The 6000-nt window shown below is 37.0% G+C and overlaps 1 protein-coding gene across 1 annotated transcript in view; it reads right to left on the minus strand.

The window, feature by feature from the left end:
• Positions 1-5631, minus strand: part of ATP8B (ATPase phospholipid transporting 8B) — a 34057-nt gene extending 28426 nt beyond the window's left edge. Inside the window, exon 1 of the mRNA XM_067358603.1 lies at positions 4625-5631. The gene's annotated coding sequence lies outside the window, so the exon portion shown is untranslated. The remainder of the gene's footprint in view (positions 1-4624) is intronic.
• Positions 5632-6000: the final 369 nt, after the last annotated feature.

A 6000-nucleotide genomic window follows, 5' to 3' on the forward strand; every position in this document is an offset into this window, starting at 1 on the left:
CCTTAAGCAACTTACGAATAACTAAATTCATTTTCAACTTGCAAACTGTAAAGTAATGGTAGTACATGCAGCCAGGCAGCTCGGATCAATACTTGGGATATTTCTTTGCTCATGTGGCCGAATATTTAGAGGTTCTCGTCGATCAATATCGCAATGGGAAAATAAATATGGGAATATGATAAAAATAATGTGTCATTCTATTATAATAATTGAAGATATTAAGGAGTTAATTGCAGTCAGAGCTAGGTTACAGTGCTCAACATTAGTAATTATTAATTAACGTGCAGACGTTTCAGTGCATTCGGCCATCTTCATTATATTGCACAAAAAATTTACTTAATCAGAAACTAATATTTGTGAATAAATCTGCCGCAATCACTCAGAGAACCAAGAAAAATCTGAGAACTAAGAAAAATATGTTAAGTGCGACTATAAAACAGTAGATAGGTAATGGATTGTTTATGAGTCTGTTAAAAGAGTTGAGAAAATTGCTGTTATGACAAGACCGACATACATTCTCTACCTTATAATATTACAGTAGAAATATTCTGAACAAAAGTATTATTTCCTTGCACCACTCGATATGATTAAAGATTTTCGCATACCAGAATACTTGCAATGGATATTTATGTTTCCTGATTATTAATGCATAGATTGTATTCCTTTCTCAAGAATAATTATGCTAAATAAATAAAACTTTATTTCTTAAAATATCTACGTATACGATTCCATACCACAAAAATATGGCGCGTAAAAAATTAAACAATATATGCACGATTGTATTCATAAAAATATCTGTCGATTTGCACAAAGTGTATTATTTAAAGAATCACTTATATTTAGATTTTCTTTTCCAAATATACTACACAAATAATAAATAATGCTGCAATAAAAAATATGAATATATTGTTGCGACGTGAACACAAAAATTGCGTTCTACAAGTGTGAAAGCAGAGCTTATTCGAGTCGTAAACATTTTATATCCTCCGAAAGCGTTCGCGCATCGATGTGTCTCGACATATCGTAAATGCTGCACGACGATAAGAATACGTATCTCTCGACGGAGCGTATATCATAACGCAAAATATAGCGCCGGTCATAAAACAATCGAGATAACAAAATCAACTTTGCTAACGTCTCAATCATCATTTGTCCTTTCGACCAGCAATTTCGCTTGAGCGACTTCTTGACAATTCAGAATACAGACGATATCGCAAAATAAATGTGAAGAGAAAAAAACCGATGTGATAATATAATTAAATATAAATTACAAATAATAGAGGATGCTACATATAAATTTAATATAGTGTTATCCAATTGCGTAATGCATTTCTTGTCTCGTGCTAGAAAAATTATGAAAACAGCACGTACTCAGTGAGTAATTCAGATATAAAAAACTGCTTAGTCAAGTTTTCGATTAGGGAGAGCTGATAGCACGCGTACTCGAGTAAGCGCGAAAATATTAGTTTTATACGTCCGCCATTTATAAGAAGATACAAGAAAATCCGTTCAAAGATTCAGAAAAAAATTTCAGAAAGGGATACTCGATAAAAATAGATGTGAAAAATTCGAGGGAACTTTTTGATCAACTAGCGACAATAAGCGACGGAGCACGGATTTTGATCGGGATTTTATTTTCTCATTACTTATCTAAAGCTGAAAACGCAAAAAATAAATTTATATGTGAACTGATGCCAGAATTATTCTCCGAAAGCTCGAGAGTCTCATGCAAAAGTGCATGCGTTGCGATGCATGTACCACCTGTTTGCTCGCGCATATATTCCGATGATGCATATGTGCAGTTCAAATCTTCGATCCTGTTACGTCGCGAGCACATATTTTAAATTCAAATACTCTTCATATGACTTCGTTTACAGTATCGATATTCAGATCTAATTTCAATGCAAGTGCGACAAATAATTGCACGTGACACTCCATATTTTCCTGTTAATCTGAACTCAATTATATCAAGTTCTAAATTGATCGCATTTTTCTCTCTTTCTATCCAAAAATCACGCAATTAATTTTCAAATCTTGTGAATTAAGGTCGTTTTAATCATTTTGTTAGACTAAATATAAATGCATCGAATATCGGTCATCCATTAAACTGTAATTTATTTAAATTTATTACGTTATTTCGATGATAATCGTGATAATATTTTCCATTTTTATGTTCCCACTATTTAATTAGAAAAAAAGATTTTTAATGAGAAGAGATAATTTTTTTCTAACATACAAATTCTCTTTTCCGTAAAAATATATCGCGAGCAAAACTTTCAAATTCGCAATCTCTCGATTATGAGAAGATATAAGAAAATCCATTTCAAGATTCAAGGAAAAAATTTCAGAAAAAGATACTCGATAAAAATAGACGTGAAAATTCGAGGGAACTTTTTGATCAACTCGGACGATTGCAGCGTCCGTAATACCGGCTTAAGATTAGGCGGTTTGATTATGCAACTATCGACTGAGAATAGTCTACAGTTGCGGGAGAAGAATATAGAGAAACATCACCATCAGACATCATAATACCGCGTTCGAGTCGCCGTTTTCACAGATCGGCGTGCATTGTGACTGCTAAAGTGGACGCCCGTTGAAAGCCGCGATATTTTACAGCTGTTTTAACCGCGTGTTTAAAAAAATTTGACTCGCTGTGTCGAATGCGACATGCAACTGACACGTGCGTACAATAGCGTACGTGTACGAACAAAGTTAGTTGAAATCTGAGCCGGGATATAGAAGTTGCTGGTTGCAAAACCGGTAGTATATTATACGTGGGCAGAAGAGAAATAAATGTAAGTGGCGTTTGAATTCGCGACAAATAGTTTTTCACAAAGCTCGTGTAAGACATTATAGTTCTTGTGTTTACTCGATTTTGATAAGATCTTAATGTTGTACTATCGACTGACACCATCTCACGCGTTATTCAATTTATATAATTCAGTATTACAATAATTAAAATCGTTGATTTAGAATTATAAATAATTTCGCATTGCTTCGCAATAATTATTAATAATTAGAGTTTTACGATTTTTACACTTTTTACAAAGTTTGGAATATATATCATAAAACTGATCTATTATATAAAAATTATAATTTGTAATCTAAGACAAGAATTATATAACTTTGACTTTGTAGAATGTCTATTTCAAATTTTGCTCAGCAATAAAATTTTTACAAAGCCGTTTCGTAAACAAAAGGTGCTAAAAATATGAACGGACCGCGTGTGAAAGATTACAGCATTCGTCTTTTCTATTTCTCCGAAACGAAAACACGTCGCGTATAAGTGACGGAAGCTCGTCGGAAAAGTAAGCGATGCGTATGACGCGCATATGTTGATGAGATCACTATTGGCATTTGACCAAAATCGCCGTTGATTTTTCTTCTGATCGATTGCTATCTCCAAAATATTCAAGTTCTGATCACATAATCTTTGCAGAACAGATTGAGATTCTAGACTGCTCTCAAGAGAAGTACGAACATATTACATCCGAGATATGGAATATCTTATTTAACGAAAATGACGCAGAAGTGGATTATTTTGCTAATTTTTTGCCTATTAATAATTCATGAAGTGGCGATAGAAAGTAGTGTAACGCAATCGATCGAAACGGGAATCAGTATTACGTAGGATCTAAGAAAAAACACGCGAAGAGCGTGACGTAGAAGAAACGCTAAGTCTACTACTTATACGTACTGTAATTAAAGGGAATAGCACATATATTAACAAACTATGTATCAATAGTCATCTCACGAGTCGCGACGTATCCTCGCATATCCTTACGTAAACCCACCGCTCTTCTACATACATATATTTAACTGTCCATAAGAGAGGCGTGCACGAGCATCCAAGAAAGGGTAATATATTGCGCGACACAAACGACATTGTAACGTCATCTTCATTGATCGTTCAGTGGCCACGAGCAACACTAAGCAACATCGTTCTCGTAACGTTGTGAGAGCAACACATTTACACTAACAGTAAATTCGGTTATGATTTTTGTGAGCTTATTTTTATAAAAAACGCGAATAATGAACTAAAAAAATACTTGTAAATACTTGTGGAATGTCTGGCAATAGAAGTAATAAGGATCATAGAGGATTTGATGAATAGAGCAAATTTTCTGTAAAAAATTTAGATAATTTTCCTAAAACAATTTTTGAAATATTGCTATTGGAGAAACAATTTCCTAAAATAATTTTCTACAGTTTTAAAATTCTTAACGTTAGATAGTTTGGCAGATAGTTTGGTTTATATATTTGTCTAAAGTCAAAAATTTATTTTCAAAAATTCTTTTGTTTCTTGTATTCCTAGAGCGCTATTTTTTATTACGTAAAAAATTGCTTTAGTTATCCGTTGCATTAATTGTATTATTTGTCATATATAATCATTTAATTAACATTAAACGCACGTGCTTTAAATGTATATTACTGCAATTTTCTATACCACACATAAAGATTAAATAAAAACGATGCGTCTTAACGGTATTTAACAAAGTAATAAAAGCTCGAAAAAAAATCAAGCACAATCTGCAATATCAATACAATATGCAAATCATTCTCATAACCTTTCCCACATCGCGTGTTCCGCACGAAAGCATCAGACGAAATTGCGAACGCTCACCTCGAAGACGGTTCTTCATCGTCATATCTTGGCATAGTAAGATTTTCATTTAACGCGCTCGTTCCTCGCGACCGTCGGAAGAAATTCGCCCTTCGCACGCTTCGCCACGCACACCCACAAGATAAACAATCCAAGCCGGGTCTTAATCAATCCGTGACTTTCTCCACCGATCGCCGCTCTCGTCTACATCATCGTGACGGCATCGCGTCATGGTGGAATTTCCAGCGGAAATTTTTCGTCCGCAGTTCGATGTCCTCGTGCCGTCTCGCCGTCGTCTCACGCCACTTTTTCCTCAATATATATATATCGCGCGAATTCCCGACGCTTCCGTGCACTAGAGAATGAACCGCCGCGCAGGGTCAAGGCTACAGGAAAGTCTTCGATCGAATGATCAACGGCGAGAAGGAAGAATTGAATCGAGCTTTTGAGAAGTCGCTTTTCGCGTCGCGAAAAAGCACGTTGGTTGTCAAAATTGCTTTCTCGTGCGGAGCAGTTGACGGGAAAAGCGTCACCGGTTATCGCGATATAAAAGGTTCACCGGGCGTGCTGCTCGAAAAAAGCTCGCGACCTTGCGCGCCGGCGATCGCTCGATTAGAAAAACACCGCAAGCTTTGAGCGCCGGTCAGTCGAGAGATCTGTGATCCTTCCTCGCTGTCTATCGGCCCAAATATAAATCCGGCAGCAATGTCACAGAACGTTTCTCCGATATTTACAGGCGGTGGAACTCGCAATGTGCTCCGCAAACTCCCGCGTTCTTCCACGCGCTTGGAGATATTGCTCGATTACTTGCTAAAATTTATAGCGTGCTCGCACGGGTGGAAAAGGCACATGAACTTATCGTTCGTCACTGTTCCTCGCATCCGGTCACGTACGTTAAGGCGCGGCGATTGTCGATCGCGTGTCGCGTTCGCTCGCGATGGCTCGTGCTCGAGAGAAACTCGCTCTTTGGCGACGTGCGCGCAATAGATCGAACCGTACGGAGGCGCGCGCCGTCCTCGACTGACGGACGATTGAAGCGGCTGAACGAGGAGCCGCGACACCGCGCGTCGCGACGCCGCGTTTCGCGACGGTCGAGACCGGCGCAGGGTGCGGTGTGTATTTTCACGGTAAAGATGAATGATTGAAACGTCTAAAAACTAATTACAAATTAATCGGTCGAATTAAACAAGATTTATTGCAATTTGTCAAATAAGACCGAAAAGTCAAAATTGATTTTCTAAATAAAATTTTACCCAGAGTTTGGGAAAAATATTTTGTCGTTGTGGAATAAAAAATCAAATGTTATTTAAGTAATTGAAATAATAAGCGGAGTAGAAGCAAGACAAAGCTGGTACAAAGCGGTATTTCGGAAAACTAGGGCTAGGTCAGCAAGGTGC

The sequence above is a fragment of the Linepithema humile genome, chromosome 7 (assembly GCF_040581485.1).
Source record: "Linepithema humile isolate Giens D197 chromosome 7, Lhum_UNIL_v1.0, whole genome shotgun sequence".
Lineage (NCBI taxonomy): Eukaryota > Metazoa > Arthropoda > Insecta > Hymenoptera > Formicidae > Linepithema > Linepithema humile.